The sequence below is a fragment of the Gopherus flavomarginatus genome, chromosome 7 (assembly GCF_025201925.1).
Source record: "Gopherus flavomarginatus isolate rGopFla2 chromosome 7, rGopFla2.mat.asm, whole genome shotgun sequence".
NCBI lineage: Eukaryota > Metazoa > Chordata > Testudines > Testudinidae > Gopherus > Gopherus flavomarginatus.
The window spans coordinates 17,836,633-17,859,812 of NC_066623.1; the positions used below are offsets into that span (position 1 = coordinate 17,836,633).

General features: G+C 44.4%; 1 protein-coding gene across 1 annotated transcript in view; it reads left to right on the forward strand.

The window, feature by feature from the left end:
* Positions 1-23,180, forward strand: part of LOC127055578 (uncharacterized) — a 433,156-nt gene that overhangs the window by 281,574 nt on the left and 128,402 nt on the right. The window lies entirely within an intron of this gene.

Below are 23,180 nucleotides of genomic sequence, written 5' to 3' on the forward strand. Positions count from 1 at the left end.
TCATACCAAGGGCAGATCTACCCTTAAGGTCTACTACTGCTTAAGTCAATCTAACATACTTAGCTCAATGATGTGAAAAAGCCACCCCCGTGAGCAACACAAGTTACAGCGACCTAAGCGCTACCCACACCGGCGGTATTCGGCAAGAGACGCCTGCCAACATGGCTTCCGCCTCTCGCAGAGCTGGAGTAATTATGCCAACGAGAGAGCACTCTCTCATTGGCATAGAGCATCTGAACCAGACTTTCTTCAGCAACACAGTTGCATCAGTGCAACTGCTCTGTTGTACTGTTTCCAGTGTAGACCCACCCCAAGTTCTGAGGCTAAAAGACACAAAACAATTAACAAAAAAGGGGGATGGTTAGCATTTTAAGTTATTAAAACATCATTCTATCCTATTGTCTCTACTCCTGTGATTCACTGGAACCTTACTATGGTGGAAATTCCACAGAGTCCATTTGAATCTTCCCACTGACCTCTGCTTGTTTCATCTGGTCCTCGAGGCTGCTTGCTCTTTCTAGTCTTTCATGCTAGGTGCAGCAGCTACCACGCCTTTAGGAGACTGATTCCAAAAGGCACCGACCTTCTGAAAGTCCCACTGAGTTCAGATGGAGATACAGGCATTCAGCATCTCTAAAGAACAGGCCTTAAACTAGCTGGGCTCAGCACCATCCTTTGAATTTATGGAGCCCTATGCAGTATCAATAAACTGGTGCCCCTATATTCCATTGAAGGCAGTCCCAAGCCGGTGCCGCTGACCCCAGTGAGTCAAGAGGGCACAGCCACTATCTCTGCTCACGACCCCCAGAAGCCCCCTGCTTCCCTTGACCCTCGGCCTGCACCACTTCCAGCAGCTCCCATTGGCCTGGAGCAGTGAACCGCAGCCAGTGGGAGCCACGATTGGCCAGACCTGTGGACACAGCAGATAAACAAAATCGGCCCGACCCGCCAGGGGCTTTCCCTACACAAGCAGCATCCCAAGTTTGGGAAACACTGATACAGCGGCATAAGTAGTTCATGGGAATTTTCACACATGCCAAACTGCCTGATATGAAGAGTTTACCGTGTGTATTATGGTGAATAATAGCCCTAGAAATGTGGGCAAATACTGTGCCAATTTCCTCAGATGCAACACAGTCAGCAGTCTGGATCCCAAAATCACTTACCTATGTGTTCAACTTTAAAGTACCAGTAGCCTCATTAAAGTCAGAAGGGCTACTCACATGCTTGAAGGTGAAGTATGTATGTAAATGTTTGCAGGTTCAGGGTCTTTATTTACAACTTTTCCTGCTGTTCCACTTCTGGGTCTCCAACAGATCAGTTCCCAGCAATCCTAATGCCCATTTTTGGTCTTCTCCTGTAGAAGAGATGCATAAATATGGTCTTGGAACCCAGATGAGACTTCAGATTCATTTACACATGTAGCCAAAGTGCAGTTCTAAACCCAAGTCTCCAGAGACAGCACAGGTGCATTAACCTATTACACCTTCTAGGCTTTTACTAAACTTGCTATATTGTTGATCTTTCTGTCTGCTATAAGTATACTAGAAGCTTTACTATTTCCCATAAGAATGCTTCACTATTTATTCAAGCAAAAAAACTTAATCTGACCTTGAAGACTGCAGGCAAAAAGTAAAGTCACATAACCAGTGACAGCTAAAATTAAATAAATGTTAAAGAGGCAGGAAGAAGACATGCAGCACAGGAAAAAAGGCCTTCAACCAAATTGGCTTCCCAAACTGGTAAAGCAAGCACATCCTTTCACAGCCCAGCATGGCAAGACACAGCAGATTTTCTCCTCTCCCCCACCCCCCGGTAAGATTGCCTATTGCAAAATGAACATTCAAACATAAGCAATTTTATATATAAAAATATAATTTCTGTTTAATATCATTGATACATATATACATTTAATTGATATTAAAACAGAAATTATCTTTTAAAAACTTAATTGGCAATATAACTCAATATTGTGCTACTCAAGCACTATTCAGACACATGGCAGTTGATATTAAAATACCAAGCTTCACTCCTAGGCCAATGGACTAATTAAAATCGCTATTATGTGTCAAGTTCATTTGTTCAAATCTATCTTTCAGGGCCTGAACAATGTGATTTATCATCCATAAGCATAAAAAGATAACAGTGTGAAACCAAATGTATTAGGGAAGGGGTTTTGGGGAGGGGGAAGTGTATTTTGTAAGTCAGCAATTTTTTCCAAGGAAAAATAAAAGCCTGTTTACTATCATTGTGTTTTTAGAGCATTCGCCTGGCTGGCCTAACTCATAAATAATTATGAAGCCTTGGGAACACTGACTTTTGTTGCAGCCAGCTGGTTTTATTTATGAGCAATTCAAGCAGCCAATCATTGTGCACACGTTAATGCAAGCTTATTGCTCATGAGGAGTCACTAGGGTCACTGGAAAAAAGCAAAGGGACAGGATGTTGTACCACCAGGGAGCGCAGATTTATGAACCCTGGTAGCACATATTTTATCATCACCATGAGAAAGCAACATGGCATTTGGCATTTCTCTCTCATTTCCAGATGAAACCTTTTAGTATTTGCATTTGCCTCCCACATCGAGCATTTGAGGGAGGATGGTTGCTCTTCGAAAAGGAGGTGAATTACACCACCGGATGGGACATTAAGCAACATCCCTGCCAGTCACATCCCGTGTGGAGAATCACAGCATAGATGAAGATTAAAAACATTAAAAAACAAACACAGGGAAAAGCAGCTGCTGCTCAGGTGCAGAAACCACTCCGCAAAGTTAAATTCTGATGTACATGCAAACAGAGATGCCTGTGCTAAGTGACTACTCAAAGCACTGACAAAAAGAGGTTGATAAATGGAGATAAATGGAGAGTTTGGAAATGCTTTGGGACAGTGTTGTAAAATGGGAGGCTGCCTAATAAAGATCCCTTGTGCAGGTTTCACTGTATATAAACAGACCAGGTGGGTGAAGTAATCTCTTTTATTGGACCAGCTACTGTTGGTGAAAGCAGCAAACTCTCAAGCTACACAGAGCTTCTTCTTCAGGTCAGACCCAAGTAGGGTGACCAGACGTCCCGATTTCACAGGGACAGTCCCGATATTTGGGGCTTTTTCTTATATAGGCTCCTATTAACTCCAACCCCGCCCCAATTTTTCACACTTGCTGTCTGGTCACCCTAGACCCGAAAGCTCAAAAAGTTGTCTTTCACCAAAAGTAATTGGTCAGATAAAAAAATATTACCTTGCCTGCTTTGCTCTGCAATATCCTGGGACCAAGCCAGTTACAGCACTGTAAACAACAATGTATAAACACAGGACTGAATGCAAAGTAAGCTTTATCCAAACTTTTCCAAAGTTTGTGAGTTTTCATAGCCAGAATTTTGGTCGAGATCTCTAACACACTAGGCTAAGACAAACTTATTAAGTCCTGAAAATAGGGCCTCAAGTAATGCATAGGTCCCATTCCGGTTCTCTGCTCCTGGAAGAATTTCAACCATATTGAAGAGCACTTGTAATAATTATGGCTTAAAAGAAAACAGCATCAGGAATAATCATTGTTTTATTCATACTAGAGCAATACTTTGAACAGTTGCCATCAAAACTAAGAGGTACAGAAAATGTTTTGAGACAGTGTCTCAATGAGAGAGACATGCACTCAAACTTTAATCATTTATCCTTTAAAACTTGTTAATCTCCAAAGTTAACCCCTCCAAACCAGCCCATTTGTAGGGGAGAGAGGAGAAGCACATACATCTCTATACATTTAATAATAATTTGATGCCAAAAAATACCATGCATGTTTCACCCAAAGTGGCCTGCTTCTTTGTTAAAGGGCCCGGGTGTGTTTTTTCCACCCCCAGAGCTAGCAGCTGACATTGATATTGACAGAGCTTTTACTGTTTCTCCCTCCTGTGATTATATATATGACAGAGTGCATTAGGATTCTTGTTTAACTTAGTTAATTCATCATTTCGGATCTTACAAGGGAGGCCATGCAGAAAGAGAGAGTAAGTGGCCAGTAATAGAGAAGCAATTACACCAAAAAGAAAAAATATACACTTGGTAATCACTATCTAACATTAGAGAAAATACAGTTACAGAGCCAAATCACCCTATTTTTTAAACTGAACATTTATGAAAAAGAGAGAGAGGAATATTTGACACTAATATGTTTTCCATCCTTGGGTGCCTGTCTGATGAAATATGGACAGTCCCAAGGAAAAAGTTTCAGTTCTAATAGCCACATCAAGTTTCCTTTCTTTCAGAAGATCATATATGAAGCCGTGTCATTGTACTTCGAGGGGATCAGCGGACAAAATGTGGAGTGTGACAAGTATTGCTGAAAGAGAAAGGCAGGGATCATTTGTTTTCTTCTCCATTGTAGAACATGATGAGGAGTCAGAAAGCATGTTTACAACTCATTCTATTAAATTACCCAAATATAAACTAGCCTGTTAGCAGGGTTTAGGGAAGCACTCATTTTGTGCAAGGTTCTAACACATATGAAAATATGTACATGGGAGGTTTCCACACAGGAAAAGGGCCTGTTTTCTATTGGGAAGATGGTGGTGTGCATCCTGTTTAATTGCAATTAAGATGGCCCTGATTGTCTCCATCTAAACAACTGGCAGCCCACACCAAAAAAAAAAAAAAAATACTGTCAAGCAGCTGCTGCCATATTCTTAGCGGCATCATCAGTTTGTGCTGTGTGGGAGATATTTGGAGAACAGGGTTTTGCTGTAAGTGATATGCCAAAGCCTTCACACAGCAAAGTCTTAAACCCAGTGTCAATTATTGTCACCTTTTGTCAATTACTCAGCCTCAGTTGCTTGTTCTCTCCGGTGACAGCTTCATTCCCAGTAACACTATAAGTGCTGCAAACTACTGTTATGTTACCACACTTCTGAGAGGAAAGGGAAGATGTGGCACTTTGCAAAGCTTGTAGGAGGAGAAGTCCACGGACCTGTGCCACGTGTTTCAGAATGCATAATGCAGATGCCTATGCCATCAAAACAATGGATGATAATGGGTTCTGTTGATAGCACTCTCAGCACAAAGGTTAGGGACTAAGTGGGCCATGATGTCTGAATTATCCTCTTACAGCTAAAAGCCGCTCATGTAGGTTATAGGTAGGGAACACTAGCAGGACAATTTGTTGCGTGGGAAGCTTGTTCTTCTGCTGCCCATGCTGTCTCTTTTTGTAAATTAAGACTGCCTTGTACAGTCCTTCAGCCTGTAGCCCAGCCAAGCCAGCAATACTCAGATTAATGCAATAAAAAAAATTAGAAAAAGGAAGAAAAAGGTGGAGAAAATAAATGCGTGCATAATGCACACACAGAAATACATACACACAGAGATAGTCACAGGAAAGCGGCACCAGCAGCACTGAAAACCCTGAACTCCATGGACAAAATTCAGAACCACAAGAAAATGTCTTTACCAACATTAGGAGGCAAAAATATGAAAACCAGGCTCTACACACCATCTCATTCCCCAAATCTCTAGCAAGTGTCAAAAGTAGATTATGGTTAAATGGGGTATGAATCCACCAAAGCCTTGGAGAGCATTGGGCGGACTCTTCCAGTTCAAACTTCATTTCAGACAAAGGGCGGGTCTACGCTGCTGGTTAAGTCCATCTAATTTATATCACTCAGGGGTATGAAAAAGCCTCCCTCCCCCCCAGCGACACAAGTTTTGCTCTGTGTCAGTGACAAACACTCTCCTACCAACATAGCTTACACGTCTCCCTGATCTGGAGTACAGTAACTCCTCGCTTAACGTTGTACTTATGTTCCTGAAAAATGCGACTAAGCGAAATGATGTTAAGCTAATCCAATTTCCCCATAAGAATTAATGTAAATGGGGGGTTAGGTTCCAGGGACATTTTTTCCACCAGACAAAAAACTATATATTATATAGATATACACACAGTATACATTTTAAACAAACAATTTAATACTGTTCATAGCTGATGATGATTGTGAAGCTTAGTTGAGGTGGTGAAGTTAGGGAGTGGAAGAGGGAGGGATATTTCCCAGAAAATGCCCTGCTTCTAAATGATGAACTAGCTGAGCCCTCAAGGGTTAACACATTGTTGTTAATGTAGCCTCTCACACAAGGCAGTACGAACAGGAGGGATGGGAGACAGCATAGCAGACAGAGACAGACACAGCAGACAGAGATAGACACACATCTTGTTTCTGGGAGATAGAGAGAGATACACATTACCCCTTTAAGTAAGCTGACCCACTCTTAAGTGCATTGTCTTTTTAAGTGTATCAGGAAGTTGAGACAGCAGCTGCTGCCCCAGCTCTCTCTGTCTCTCTCCATTCGTGTCCCCTCTCTGCTCTATGTGGAGGAGGGGTAAGCGCAGTGCAGGAGCAGTGGGGAGGGAGGACACCCTGACATTAGCCCCCCACTTTCCCCCTTGTGCAGCAAGCAGGAGTCTCTGGGAGCAGCTCCAAGGCAGAGGGCAAGAGCAGCACATGGCAGTGTGAGAGGGGGACAGCTGAACTGCCCGGCAATTGATAGCCTGTCTGGTGGCTGCAGCACAGGGAACTTAGGGGAGCGAGGAGCTGATGGGGAGCTGATGATCCACCCTGGTTCCAAGCCCCTGCCAGCTAGCTCCAATGGGCTGCTCTTCCTGCAAGCAGTGGACAAAGCAGGCGATTGCCAAACAATGTTAGAAGGGAGTATTGCACAACTTTAAACGAGGATGTTCCCTAATTGATCAGCAATGTAACAACGAAACAACGTTAACCGGGACAACTTTAAGGGAGGAGTTACTGTAATTATGCTGATTGGACATCTCTCTCCCGTTGGCACAGCACACCTTCACCAGATGGGCTACAGCAGTGTCAGCATAGTACTGTAATGTAGACTTGCCCAAACTCTTCCTCCCAGATCCCCATTCATTCTTATGAGCAGTTACCTCTCTCCCATGCCTAAGGTCTTGATCAGCTACCCCATAAAGCAGCCCAAACCATATTAGCAGGCGTCTGTCACAGGGGAGTTGCACTGCTGCCCATTGCCTTGAATCATTGTTTCATCTACAGCCCCTGTGCAGGCTGCACCCCAAAATTCCTTCTTTAAACCTTGTTCTGTATTTATATACTATCCAAGGCTACACTGTCTAGGCACTGAGGACACGGAGTTTGCAGCTTTTGTCTTGAATTTCCAGGCTTTTATCAACAAGTTCTTCAAACCTTCCTTAACCTATGAGGCAGCTTTCTTTTTACTAACTACCTGTAATTTTAATTTGGCTCACTAGCTGGGATCCCAGCAAGAGCTTTAATGGGCTACATGCCATTTGCTGTTTGGAATAGTGATTAGTGGAACAATGCTTTTCAGTATTATATGCTGCAGGACTTCATTTCTATTTATCTCTCATAGAACACAGGTGATTTAGGCAAGTTTGCTTTTAGTTTTAGGTTAATGGAAAATCACAGGAGGATTGATCTAAAATGACCTGACAGCTACTTAGGCTGGTAAATGCTTCATATTGCTCTGGCATAATTAATATGTCCTTTCATTAGGCTTTTCCATCCAAAATGTTGGGGGCGTGATATTCCACTATTCACTATCCAGTATTGAATTAACCACTTCCCTGCCTATGAATATGCACTGAGAAAAGCAGTAGCCCTTGTACAGTCCTTCAGTTACTACCTTACCACTTTGTTCAATCCAACAAACCATTCATTTTTAAGAGATTGGGAGAGTGGGGTAGAATAATCAGGATTAGTCCTGGAAGTTTCCATGTCCTAAGCCAATGGAGGATGCGCTCTATGGAAATCAGGACCTAGAGATACATCTACACAGCCATAAAGACCCGTCGCACAGCTGCAGCTGTCCCAGGTCAATTGATCTGGGCTCAGGCTGCAGGCTAAGAATTGCTGGGTCGACATTTGGGCTCGGACTGGAGCCCAGATTTTGGGACCTGTGAGGTGTCAAATTCCAGGGTCAACATACCTTAGGTGACCTGAGGAATGAGATGAAAACTGAAGTATCCAAAGTGAGTGAACACTTTGAAGATTAGGCACTTTTCAGAAGTGATCTCTAGTAATTTTAGCTGCCTCATACTGGGCCTGATCCAAGGTTTACTGAACTCCGTAGAAGACTTTTCATTGATTTCAATGGTCTTTGGATCAGGGCCATTTTGGGTGCTCATTTTTAGACACAAGGGTAAAATTTTCAAAAGTGATGAAGAAACTTTAGTCATAGAATCATAGAATATTAGGGTTGGAAGAGACCTCAGGAGGTCATCTAGTCCAACCCCCTGCTCAAAGCAGGACCAACACCAACTAAATCATCCCAGCCAAGGCTTTGTCAAGCTGGGCCTTAAAAACCTCTATGGATGGAGATTCCACCACCTCCCTAGGTAAACCATTCCAGTGCTTCACCACTCTCCTAGTGAAATAGTGTTTCCTAATATCCAACCTAGACCTCTCTCGCTGCAACTTGAAACCATTGCTTCTTGTTCTGTCATCTGCCACCACTGAGAACAGCCTAGCTCCATCCTCTTTGGAACCCCCCTTCAGGTAGTTGAAGGCTGCTATCTAATCCCCCCTCATTCTTCTCCAGACTAAATAAACCCAGTTCCCTCAGTCTCTCCTCTTAAGTCATGTGCTCCAGCCCTCTGATCATTTCTGTTGCCCTCTGCTGGACTCACTCCAATTTGTCCACATCCCTTCCGTAGTGGGGGTAGAAACACTGGACACAGTACTCAAGGTGTGGCCTCACCAGTGCCAAATACAGGGGAATAATCACTTCCCTCCATCTGCTGGCCTTGCTCCTACTAACACAGCCCAATATGCTGTTGGCCTTCTTGGCAATGAGGGCATACTGCTGACTTATATCCAGCTTCTCATCCACTGTAATCCCCAGGTCCTTTTCTGCAGAACTGCTGCTTAGCCAATCAGTCACCAGCCTGTAGCAGTGCCTGGGATTCTTCAATCCTAAGTGCAGGACTCTGCATTTGTCTTTGTTGAACCTCATCAGATTTCTTTTGGCCCAATCCTCCAATTTTCTAGGTCACTCTGGATGCTAGCCCTACCCTCCAACGTATCTACCTCTCCCCCTAGCTTAGTGTCATCTGCAAACTTGCTGAGGGTGCAATCCATCCCATCATCCAGATCATTAATAAAGATGTTGAACAAAACCAGCCCCAGGACTGACCCCTGGGACACTCCGCTTGATACCGGCTGCCAACTAGACAGAGTAATTGATCACTACCTGTTGAGCCCAACAAGCTAGCCAGCTTTCTATCCACCTTATAGTCCATTCATCCAACCCATACTTTAACTTGCTGGCAAGAATACTGTGGGAGATCATATCAAAGGCTTTGCTAAAGTCAAGATATATCGTATTCACTGCTATCCCCATATCCACAGAGCCAGTTATCTCATCATAGAAGGCAATCAGGTGAATCCATGTTGACTGTTCCTGATCACCTTCCTCTCATCCAAGTGCTTCAAAATGGATTCCTTGAGGACCTGCTCCATGATTTTGTTGGGGACTGAAGTGAGGCTGACCAGTCTGTAGTTCCCCAGGTTCTCTTTCTTCCCTTTTTAAAATATGGGCACTATATTTGCCTTTTTCTAATTGTCCGGGACCTCTCCCGATCGCCACAAATTTTCAAAGATAATGGCCAATGGCTCTACAATCACATCAGTCAACTCCCACAGCACCCTTGGATGCATTAGATCTGGACCCTATGACTTTTTGTGCATGTCCACCTTTTCTAAATAGTCCTTAACCTGTTCTTTCACCACCGAAGGCTGCTCACCTCCTCCCCATACTGTGTTGCCCAGTGCAGCAGTCTGGGAGCTGACCTTTTCTGTGAAGACCAAGGCAAAAAAATGCATTGAGTACTTCAGCTTTTTCCACATCTGTCACTATGTAACCTCCTCTATTCATTAAGGGTCCCACACTTTCCCTGACCTTTTTGTTGTTAACATACCTGTAGAAACCCTTCTTGTTACCTTTCACATCCCCTGCTAGCTGCAACTACAATTGTGCCTTGGCCTTCCTGATTACACCCTTGCACTCTCTAGCAATATTTTTATACTCCTCCCTAGTCATCTGTCCAAATTTCCACTTCTTGTAAGCTTCCTTTTTGAGTTTAAACTCGCTGAAGATTTCACTGAAAAGCCAAGCTGGTTGCCTGCCATATTTGCTGTTCTTTCTGCACTTCGGGATGGTTTGTTCCAGTGGCCTCAATAAGGCTTCTTTCAAATACAGCCAGCTCTCCTGGACTCCTTGCCCCCCCATATTAGCCTCCCAGGGGACCCTGCCCATCAGTTCCCTAAGGGAGTCAAAGCCTGCTTTTCTGAAGTTTAGGGTCCATATTTTGCTACTCTCCTTTCTTCCTTTTGTGAGCATCCTGAACTCAACCATCTCATGGTCACTGCTGCCTAGGTGGCCACCCACTTCTACTTCCCTTCCCTGTTTGTAAGAAGCAGGTCAAAGGAGGACCATGGCCCCTAGTCAGTTCCTCCAGCACTTGTACCAGGAAGTTGTCCCCAACACTCTCCAAAAACTTCCTGGATTGTCTGTGCACTGCTGTATTGCTCTCCCAGCAGATGTCAGGGTGATTGAAATCCCCCATTAGTACCAGGGCCCATGATCTGGAAACTTCGGTGAGTTGTCCGAAGAAAGCCTTGCCTGCCTCATCCTTCTGATCCGGTGGTCTATAGCACATGCCCACCATGACATCACCCTTGTTGCTCTCGCCTCTAAATTTAACCCAAAGACTCTCAAGAGGCTTCTCTCCAATTTCAAACTGGAGCTCTGAGCAATCATACCGCTCTCTTACATACAATGCAACTCCTCCACCTTTCCTCCTGCATCCATTCTTCCTGAACAGTTTATACTCATCCATGATAGTGCTCCAGTTACTAGGCTGTTGGGTAAAAGGGCACCATCACCATTTTGTGCAGATTTGAACTAGTAGACATGCTCAGAGCACACCTACTGGAGCAGGCCACATAGGCAAGATAGGTGTGATAATGCAAGTTTTAGGATTCCACTGGGGCTTAGGTGCCTGGGTATCAGGAGTTAGTTAGGTATCTGTGTACATGCCCAGAGGCAGACATTTAGGCACCAGTGGAAACACAGGTAAGTGAGGGACTAAAATGGCAGTTAGGCTTCTCAATTCCTTTGTGGAGCTAGACCGGAGTCACTTTTGAAAATGAGACTTCGACCCCTATGTTATCTATGCACTTTTGAAAATGTTACCCTTAATGCCTCAGCACCCAAAGCTGCCACTGACTTCTGCTGGGACCGTGGGTGTTCAGCAAGTTCTGAAAATCACTCAGGCTGGGCAGGAAAAAAAAGGGGCCAAAGTTAGAAACCGCTTTTGAAAAGGTTGGACTGTAGCTTCAGTTTAGGTCCATTATCAACAGAGTAGCAGAGGATCAATATGTTACTTAATAATTTGAGACTCCAGAGAGGTTTAAGCTCAAGCAAGGGCGAAAATGTTCGTTTAAAGGAAAAATGAGATTTTACTTGAAAGAAATGGCTTTACTGTACTTCAGATAAAATGAGATATATTGCCACACTGCACACAAAAATGCCATTAAAGATCAGTTGTTTTGCAGAAAGCTTCAAACTGTTACAATTTTAATTTGCCTTATCAGGAATTTATAAGTACAGTTCAGAGGTAACCTCCATGGGCCATATGTTGTCTTGGTGTAAATTCTGACTAACTCCACTTGAAATTAAAAGCGTTATTCAGGGATCATACCAGTGCCACACAGAGATCCAACGCTCCTATTGTTCAAAAAGTATTTGTCATCTGCCACATACACACCCCCAAATAAAGAAGCAAAATATGGAGGTCCCAGTTACTGCTAAGAAGTTGAAAAGCTAAACCTAATTCACTAGCAAAGAATCAACATGGAGCCCATAACTGGCCCATAAATCCAAGCTCTAGTACTAAGTATTTATTGACATTATTAAAAGGTCTATTTCCTCTCCTATCTCTTATATTATGGCACCATAAATTCAAATTCCAAAGTTTATTCCTACCATTTTATCATCCTGAGAGGGAGCATAACGTGGCCAGCTGAGGTTGTTGTGTAGGGAACAAACCAGAGGGTGCTGACTTAACCCTGGATCCTGCATTTCGCTGCAGGCAGGCACACTGCTGCCCCTGTCCTGAGCCTCATTAGCTTGAGCAGGGTGCTACACAGGTACATTGGTAGACCCATGTACAGTGAACTGTGGCATCAAGACTTTCAATTTAGGCAATTATTATCCACAGTTTCCAAATGGGAAAACTGGGGCATGTGAAGAGATCAACTTGATGCGAAAGCCAGGAATAGAACTCAGGTTTCCTGACTTCCAGCCTCATGCTCTAAACACTAGGTGCATTAGCTCGCTGACTTTCACCAACGAGCTAGTCTATTCACAAAAACTGACCTCAACCAAGCATTAACAAATACCATTTGCTTTTGTAGTGGATATATTATCCTGCAAGGATTGCTCAGCCTTCCATTACTTAAGCTTTTCATCGTCTTACCTACAACAGGCTCCATTAAGCACAATAAAAGTAGCCCCCATCCTGCAAACTATTTTATTTCTTAATTGCTGCACTGTAGAGAAACACCACCAATGCAATCTCATGCTGCACGAGGCCAAGAGTAGCATCTAGACCATCTGTCGATCTCCTGTGATTATGACAATTTGCAAATAAATATATAGCATTTCATACCACTCACTCCTTTCCCCTCCCCCCGCCCCATGACAGCCCTACACTTCTGCATTACATGTAATTTAAATTAGAATAAAAAAACTTCCACCTTGTATGGGAGTGGCCGATTAGATATACTCTTCAGGGTCCTGTCTATCTTGAATGTGCCTGTGGTAAGAGATTGAGAAATGCTATCAGTGTGATGAAGTTTTTATTTAGCTGTCCAATTCATCCGTGAAACTTGTGTCTGTGTGCATTTGTTCCACTCCTTCCTGCCTCCTGCAATCAAAGGGAACCAAAGCAGAGCTATTTATCACAGTGTGGTCAGAAGAAATGTAAACACAATTACTAGAACCTGTGCATTCCCTAATTGCTATATTACAGAGTCCAAACCATGTTACTACACAAATAACCATAGGCATACTGTAGCATACCACTGCTCCAGTCGCACCATTTACATTATCCTTGAAAGGTTAGAGACAATGAGAACAAAGGTGAAAGTCTCCACAGTTGATACTAAGATGCAGAAAGCACAGTAGGTAATTGATATATAGTTTCTACTCAGTACAACTCCATTTTACAAACACATTATTCATACAATATTACAGCTGTAGTCGGAACGTATGTTGTAATATGGTAGAATCAGAAGGCCTGAGAGTAGGTGGGCCAGCAGTCAAGGACAGTCATAAGTGGCTGATGATATTATTTGCTGTTGTGGTCGCAGGCCAGGTGGAAGAAAAAAAAAAAAAAGAGTTGAGATATCATTGTGGTGGCTAGATTGGACCCAGAGTTGGTGAAGTGGCAGTAAAGACGGCAGAAGGGACAAACTCATGGAGCGAGAGCGCATAAAGAGGGTAAAAGGAAAGATCAGAACCTGGAAGCAGATGAGGACTTAAAAAGAAACACCACAAGGTATATCTGTATAGAATTTTTTCTAATTATTGTTTTACGTCCAGTTAAGAGGCTTAAAAATGTCATAATTCCCCCACCCCCAACTGATTTTGGCTTTTTTCCATTGGGAACAGATGTTTTCCCTCTATGTTCAGAGTTGAAATCAGCATGGCTATTTTGATTTAACAACATCATCATCTTCTGAATGTCTTTGCACCAGCATCACAGATTAATGTCTGCATAGCTCTGGAAATAGTTGTGTCATGGCAGCTGAGAACACAGGGAGCACAAAATACTTTTCAAATAGAAGTTCCCCCCTCCCCAATGTGTCTAACTAAAGAAATAGCCAAGAACAAATGTTACTGATTCTTAGCCTGCTGTTTATTTGGGGTTGGATTGATTGACACCTTGCAAAGCAGGCAGGGTAAGAGGCAGTATGCAGCTGCATTGCTCCAGGAGTTAGAGCACTCTGTCACAATTCAGGCCCAGCTTCCTCCTTTGGGGTATGGGGGGAGTAGGAGGAAGGGGAGAGAAGTAATCTACACTAGTCCTTTTAATGGTGCCACTTACTTCACCCTCCATGCTGGCTCAGCTATTTTGGCAGGCATATAGGGGTGGGGTTGCAGTCAAATGTCCACCAGCCACCTGCTTACCTGTACTTGGATGGAAAGTAGAAACCTAGCAGCAACTATTCTCCTCTGCCACCCACCCACCGAGCAATGATGAAGGTAGTACATTAAGGGGAGTGAGGAGGTGTTCAAAGCCTTTTACTCCCCTGGAGGGCATGTTACAAATGAGCCTGTCAGTCTTAACCTTTTCAGTTTACTGATCCATTACTATTATGAGGTCACTACATTATCTTAGTAATGCAACTTAGCACCTTCCTTCCTCTATTCTCCTCATAGTTTGGTAGGTGGTATCACTCATTGCATCACATATCAAAGCAATCCCTTTTCCTGCAAAATGACCCACAGACCAGAGTCCTGCACCATGCTGAGCTCCCACTAAAATTCACTAAAATCTCCATGTCCATCGTTTTCCACAACTGGGGCCTTAGACTGTAAGTGCTTCAGGACAGCAACCTTGTCTTTTAACTTGTTCTGTAAAATGCCCTTCAGACTTTTGGCTGCTGCAAAAATAATAATGATGTGTTACTATCAGCAGTTAGTAATTGTAACATAAAAAAAAGCTAACTCCCATGTTTAAGAAAACCCAGTTACATAGAAGGGAGCCATAGACATATGGGCCCCAATCCTGTCCCATCGTACATGCAGATGGATTCCCGCACCCACATGGAGTTCCATGGACTTCATAGTCAATGAGAAAATTATATAATATTTCTGACAAAATGAATGAAGATATTTAGTTATGGCTTTGCATAAAAAGGGAGTAGTATTATTTTAGGAAGGATTTCTGGAATTGCTCTTAACCCATCCTAAACCTAAAGGGTATTTTTTAAAGATTACTTGACTAAATTAAATGTTCATTTGAAATATAGCCCATGTTCCATACCTCGCAAAGAACAGGTCAAAAGGAAATCACTTTCTGTACCTTGCTAGGAATTATGCGATGGCTCAATGTTAACATGGCCAATGAAATTCATTCAGCTGATCAGCATAGATAACACTAAGCACATAGTGTAATTTTCTCTAGGGGACATTTTTTCTGTGAGTAAAACGAAAGAATCTCTTATCTGGTGCATATTCTTTGCTTGTGAACATGAAGCACACTCTGAAATTCAATATTAATAGAATTTTGAATGATCACCTGCTGCAGCTGAAAGTAACCCCCAGATCACAGGCTCTCTTTGACAAAACCCTTTTCTTATAGGATGAGCTCTGATCTCCAGTCATTACTGGAGGATTTTATGTGAGGAAAATTGAAGATGGCAGAATCATTATTTAAATCACGATCTGGCCTCTCAATTAAAGTGATATTAAAAAGCAGTATAATCTTTCAATAAAGAAAAAAAGTGATTGCAATTCTTTCTAAAAAGAACAAGATAAAGATAAAGATAAAGAGTTCATTATGTTGTAAAGCTGCAACAAGTGCAAGAGAATTTGAAGATGAGATAGCGGGAGAAAGACTTTTACATGTATTTTGCTGATTCTACATGGAATTTTCTCCTTGTCCAGGTCAGAATAAAAAGTGGTGGTTTAAAACTCTAATCTGCAAGAAGAGTAAAGTTTTCCCTGTACGTCATAGGTTAATGATCAGAGCGCCATGCTTCCAAATACAGAATGGAATCATTTGGAACTAATACCATTTAAGACAGCAAATGACAAGAATAGCACAATGGAGCTAAAGGTGGCACTCAAAATAAGGGGGCCTGCAGGAAACCAAGGTGAAAAGGACAGTCACAGGGCACAGGGACATAGGAATCGCCAGACTGGATTAGACGTTATGGCCATCTAGTCCAATATCCTGCCTCCAACTGTAGTCAGTGCCAGAAGCCTCCAAGAAAATATATATATGCACCTTACAATAGGCAGATACATTCTAGGATTATACACCTCCTAGTTCAAGCTGCTGTTACCCCTTTATACTAGCTGATATAAACAGAGATATGTTTTCTCTGTGACTATGACTTTAACCAAAAGAAAGTAACACAATCTCAAGCCCTGCTTATGTTCTCATTTACAGAGATGCAGCTCCATTGGCTTTAAGGGAAGTATTCTAGATTTACACCTGTGTGATACCTCAGCCTAGTCATTGGGTGTTGTCATCCTTTGCTTACCCAGTGATGTCTCTGTCCCCCAGTGTGACCAAGAGAGAAGGTGATAGGATGTGTTCCTGTGGGGATGGTTTGTCTGAAAGTTTTAATATTAATTTATCCCTTACTTAGTTTGGAAGCTGGTAAAATGCTAATACCTAAAACTTGTCAGTGAGTGAACAATGCCCATCTTACAGATAGAGAACAGCAATCCTCATTTTACAGACAGAGAAACCAAGAAGAGAGGGCCTGATGTGCAGTGGACCCTCAACTCATCTTTTGCTTTGTGTTCATAGCTTTGCCTGCAGAATATCTGAGCACTTCTACTGTCCTAACAGATGCACAGGCAGCAGAAAGATGTTACAACCAGTGAATGCAGGTAATAGGGTTTGTACATGCAAAGCTCATCTGGAAAACTGGATTAGCAGAGACAAAAACCTGTCACTTGAATGTTCAGATGTTAGAATTTTCCAGTGTCCAAAGAAGGTGTTCATGCATTAGTACTGTGCAGACTAAAGTGGAGGATAGAGTCTGAAGAAAAAAAAAAAATCACCTCAGAAGACCATACAACAATAAGATTAGAAGAACTGAGACTAGACCTCAAAAGTTACAGATTTCCCCACCCTGTGAGCAATTAATGGAAAACAACTATTAAAAACCTCCCTCATCTCCAGTATTGCCTGTTCTTCGGCATATTTATTGAGTCTTGTGATGTTTGAATTTTTCTTAAAGAACCCAGTTACTGGAGTCCTATAATTATGTGACGATCTTAGCTTTTGTTTGATTTTTTTTAAAGGAAGTTTCTAGACCTTATGGTTGCTGAGAAAAGCTTGAAAACGTACAAAGCGGCGACCTACCTTTTGTAACTGTTGTTCTTTGAGATGTGTTACTCATGTTCCATTCTAGGGTGTGCATGTGCGTGGCCGTCAGAGATTTTTGCCTTAGTGCTAACCGTAGGGTCGGCTGTAGCGCCCTCTTGAGTGCTCTGCCCCTGTGTCAGTATATTAGGCACTGCCGGCCCGATGCTCTCTCATTTCCTTCTTGCCAGCAACTCCGACACAGGGGCAGGAGGGTGGGTAATGGAATGGACATGAGCAACATCTTGAAGAACAACAGTTACAAACAGTAGAAACATTTTTTCTTCTTCAAGGGCTTGTTCACGTTGATTCTTTCTAAGTGACTCACAAGCAGTATCCCTGGTGGCGGGCTTGGAGTTCATGGTTGCGAAGCTTGCAACACTGCTCTGCCAAAGCCAGCATCATCCTGAGCTTATTGGGTGAGCACATAATGAGACATAAACGTGTGGATAGATGACCAGGTAGCAGCCCCGCAGATATCCTTAATCAGCACCTGGACCAGGAAAGCTGCCAACGAAGCCTGCACAGTATTGAGTGGGCAGTCAGGGTCACCGGTGGAGGCGCCTTTGCCAGGTTATAGCAGTAACCAATGCAGGCCGTAATTCATAACAAAATCCTCTGTGCCAACACTGGGCGACCTTTCATCCAGTCTACCACTGCAACAAACAATTGCACTGACTTACGAAACGGCTTGGTCCTATCTATGTAGAAGGCAAGTGCCCTCCTGACATCCAGAGCATGCAATTTGCACTCCTTTTCAGATTTACAATGCTTTGAACAGAAGACGGGTAAGTATGTCTTGGCCAGTATGAAACTGTGAAACTACCTTGGGCAGGAACGCTGGATGTGGCCTCAGTTGGACCTCGTCCTTGTAGAACACTGTATAGGGTGGCTCTGAAGCGTCCAGATTTCATAGACCCTATGAGTGAACATTACTGCAGCCAAGAAAGGAACTTTCCAGGAGAGGAGAAGGGAGCAGGAAGCTAGAGGCTCAAAGGGAGGACCCATGAGCTGCAGCACGACATTCAGGTCCCAGGGAGGGACAGAATCCCTGACATTGTGTAGAAACACTCCAGACCTTTCAAAAACCAGACCATCATGTCATGAGCGAAGACCAACCTGCCCTGGAGCAGAGGGTGGAAAGCCAAAATAGCAGCCAAGTGGACTTTGATTCATGACCCTGGAGCTTGAGCTGCAGAAGATAGTTCAGGATCACCTGCAGCAAGGCCTGCTTAGACAGGATACTCCAGTCCGAGGCCCCGTACATGAATCTCTTCCACTTGGCCAGGTAGATTGCTCTGATGGAGGGCTTTCTGCTACCCAACAAGACCTGTTGGACCCGGGCCAAGCATTCTCATTCTTCCACATTTAGCCATGCTGTCAAGTGCAGCGCTGCCAGGTTCAGATGCAGGAGATGGCTGTGGGTCTGGGACAGCAGGTCCGGCCAGAGAGGCAGCTGCAGTAGGGCGACTACTGAAAGGTCCAGCATGTTGAACCAATGCTGCCAAGGCCACACAGGAGCTATCAGGATCACCTTCACCTTATCCTGTTTGATCTTCATAAGGACCTTGTGGATTAGCAGCACCAGTGGGAAGGCATACATCACAGCCCCCAACCATGGGAGCAGAAAGACGTCTGACAAGGAGCCCCTGTCCAATCCCCAGAATGACCAGAACATGTGGCATTTCCTGTTCTAACGGGACACAAACAGATCCACCTAGGGAGTCCCCCACCTCAGGAAGATCACACTGATCGCTTGCAGGTGGAGTGACCACTCATGGTGAGATGAGAAGGTCCTGCTGAGGTGATCTGCTACCACAATCTTGACCCTGGGCAGATGTGCAGCCATCAGATGGATGGCATGCTGCACACAGAAGCCCCAAAAGTGGAGGGCTTCTTGGCAAAGGGCTGACAATGTGGCTCTGCCCTGCCTGTTGATATAATATATTGTGGCAGTATTGTCTGTTAAGACCTGCACCACCTTGCCCTTCACATGGGTCAGGAAACCTGTGAGGCCAGGTGAACCACTTTGAGCTCCCTGACAGTTATGAAGAGGGACAGATCATCCACTACCAGTGGCTCTGTGTGCTGAGTTGCCCAGGTGGGCTCCCTAACCAGGTCTGAGGCATTGGAAACCAGGGTCAGCGACAGGGACCAGGATGCAAAGGGAACTCCCTCCAACACTGATTCGGGGCTCAACCACCAATCCAGGGATGATCGGATGTGAACCAGCACCCTGACCACTTGGTTTATATCGTGTCCGTTAGGGATGTAGACTGATGCCAACCATTCTTGCAGTGGCTGGAGATGGAGCCAGGCATGCTGGACCATTTACATACATGGAGCCCAACAACCGTAGGCAGGTGTGTGCAGTGGTGAGCAGGCCCCTGTTAAGGCTGCCAAGGCCTTGATGGTGGAGGTGACTGGAACTGCTTCCTCACCAACTGCGACATATGCAGATTCAGCGAGCAAAGGGTGGCCCAAGTGTCCTTCAGTCTGTGCAGCCTTGCATCAGTCTGCTCTGTGAAGAGACCATTCCCATCAAAGGGAAAATCCTGGATCAAGGTCTGCATCTCCTGGGATCTACAGGCCAGCAGTCTGAAGACAGGAACTGCAACTCATGACCACCGCAGACGCGACCACCCTAGTTGCCGAATCGGCCACGTCCCACGCCAGTTGGAGGGAGCACCTTTCAGCCATTGTACCCTCCTCCACCAGGGCCCTAAATTCCTGGGCCAAGTCCTGGGACAATGAGTCCTTGGACTTACATATGGAGTCCCATAAGTTGAAGTTGTACCTTCTCAAGACAGTCTGGTGACTGGCCACCCAGAACGGAAGGTTGGCCATCGAATAAATCTTTCTCCCAAACAGTTCCAGCCTCTTGGCCTCTCTATTCTTGGGTGTCAAACTGGTTTGCCTCTGTCTGTCCTTCTCATTGGCCAGTGAGATGACCAGCAAGCCTGGAGGAGGGTGGGTATACAAATATTCAAACCCCTTGGCCAGGACGGAATACTTTCTCTCATCTCTCTTAGAGGTGAGAGGGAAGGAAGAAGAAGTTTGCCAAATGGATTTTACTATTTTTAGGACCCCATAGTGTACTGGTAGAACAACATAGGCAGGGGTAAACACTGAGAGCACATTGACCAAGGTGTCCGCCTGTTTGGCCATCTCCTCCACTTCCAGGCCCAAGTTCATAGCCACCCTATAAAGCAGGGTCTGATGTTCTTTGAAATCGTCTGGCGGGCTGGTGCAGGAGGGACCCGCCACCGCCTCATCTGGCGATGAGGATGATGACTGGGTCACTGGGGGAGGCCCCAAGGGGGAAGAGGGTTTTGGGGTGGGCACTTGCTCCTCTACCTGAGCCTCTGAGTGCATCACACGGACGAAGCTCAGTGCTGCCGGAGCCATTTGTTGCTGCTCTGAGGCGGCAGTCGAGGAATGGACTGACTGAGGCATCAGCATCACAGGCATGCCCCAAGCACTCCAGTAGGGCCATTGCACCAGCCAGTGGCATTACTGCCACGACGGGATTGTGGAGGTCAACGCAGCCTCAGGTGCCCACTTACATTGGTGGTGTTGCAGTAAAGGACTGAATTCCCATTCTAAACCAGAGGAAGCACCTTCCGGTGACCGTAGAGGGGCTGTCTTAGCTTGTGTCTCACGGTTAACCATTGCATTGGAAGACCAGTGCCTCAAGTAGGAGAATCAATGCTGGGCTGGGGCCGGAGGGAGCGGGGAAATCAGTACCACGACAGAAACCGCTCCCACAGTGGGGATCTGCACCAAGGAGACAGCCGGCAGGAGGATATCATTGCCAGCGATACGGTGACCGGCGTCTTACTCTAGTCAATCCACGTTCAGAGGGTGGAGATCATGAGCATGGTGCTGGTGATGTAGAATGTCCCACAGAAGACAGAGACCTGGGGTGTGGAGATGGAGAGCGCTGTCTCATCTCTGGAGACATGTCATTTGCCTGCCTTCTTGGGGGGTCTCTATGGCTGGCTTGCCCTCACCAGTAGCCTTTGCCATGAACCTGCAATACATGTGGTGCCAGCAGCACTGGAAAAGGCCTCTGCTCTCTAGGCACCGGGAGAGCCTGGGAAGGCATTGGCACTGCCACCAGTCTGGGTCCCCTACTGCCCCGTGGAGTCGGGGAGACATACCCATGTAGCTCCGGTGTGGGCTGACAGCCCACACTGGGTCTTTTGCACTTTCTCGGTGCTGGAGAGTCACTCTTCTTCGACTTCTACTTAGGCACTGGTAACCGGGAGCAGTTCCAGGTGGAGCTCGGTGCTGGGAATGAGCTGAGGCCAAGGAGCTCAGGACAAAGTGGCTGGGAAGGCTCGGACACTGGGCAGAGAACAGCCTCCACAAGGAGGGCCCCTCAAATGGATGTCTCGCTTTTTCTCAGTTCTGGGATGAAAGTTCTTACAGATGCGACACTTCTCCTTCATGTGTGATTCCCCCAAGCATTTGAGACAGTTGCTATAGGAGTCACTAACAGGCATAAGCCTGTTACATCAGAGCAGAGCTTAAAAACCAGAGACCCAGGCATGCCCCACTCAGACTTCAACTACAACTACTTATTAACTAACTACTCTAAACAAACAATTTACAAAGCCTTAAGGCTCCAAGACTGAAGTAGAAGAACTGCTAGCCCTTGTGAGGCAAGGGAAAGGCACTCCAACTAACCACCACAGGCAGAAAGAAGAAATCGAGAGGGCATAGGGCCTCAATAGGGCACTACAGCTGATCCTACAGATACTGCTAAAGCCAAAATCTCCAACATTTGGAATTGTAAATAATGCATTTCTTATCCAAAGTAGAGTTCTAGAATCTATTCATTATAATACAATCTTAGGCCATCTAACAAGAATGCTGTCTCCAGACACTCATCTCCCATGGTACTGACAGAGCTGTGCAAAAAGGAAATCTGCATTATGCCTGGCTTACGTAAGTGCTACAAGCCTGTCACTAGTACTTAGTTTATATGTATAACTACCAACTTGTTAGGTCCTCTCTGGAGACATGATTCTGGTCTCAGTTATGCTGAGGTAACTATGAAGTAACCACACTGAAATTGATACGTACAACACTGTAAGTCAGGAGTAACTGAGATTAGAGTCCAGTGCTTGATAAATTATGAGGTAGTTAGTGGTGTCAACTGATGGGGTGGGGGGAAAGAACCATCAGAGACTGTTTTGGGTCAAGTTTGGTGGAGAGCAGAAAAGAACAGCATGCAATAAGGCCAGTTTCACCATGACATATGCAGGCACAACTCCATTGTAGTCAATTAAGTTGCACTCCTGCAGTGAACATAGGTCAGAAAGTACAAGAGCAAATATTTTGCTCATAATTTAACAAAACACACAGCAAAAGAAAGAAAAAAAATAAAAGCAAATTAACCTCTTCTTGTGAGAGAAAACAGTTTTCCTCCCAGCTACTTTGTGGGCTAGCAAATCAAATTAAATTAATAGGCTTAAAAGCAGCTGTACAAAATTCATTCAAACACGGATAAGTTCCCTAACATCCATAAAAGTGTGTTAGCTACATTCAACTTTTGTTCAGTCTGGTTTTCTTTTCAGATGGATATTTGCCATCAAGTTAACACCTTAGGAACTCACTCTTTAAAAACACGATTATAATTGTATAGTTCATATTCATAGTTGGTTTTTGCTGGTTATCGGTTTAAAAAAATATGTTGGGAGGCAGCAAAAGGTAAAGCTGGATTTAGGCCTTTTCAAATCCTTCTTTTGTTCACCTTTAGTTTATCTGCAGTTCCACTAAAACCAAAATCCCACACCACAGAGCAAAAGTGATATTTCGATGACATCTAGAAAGGAATTTCAAATCATCTCTTACAAATCCTCCAGCCTGCTCTGGCTGACAAAGGTGCTAGACAACATGCTGTCAGGAAGCTATCTATCAATAAAATCAGAAAACCACGCTGTTCACTCTGATTTCTCAAGTAAAAATAATGCACAAGTGCACTCCATTGCTGTCAAATCAGCAGCACTATTCATGTCTCCCA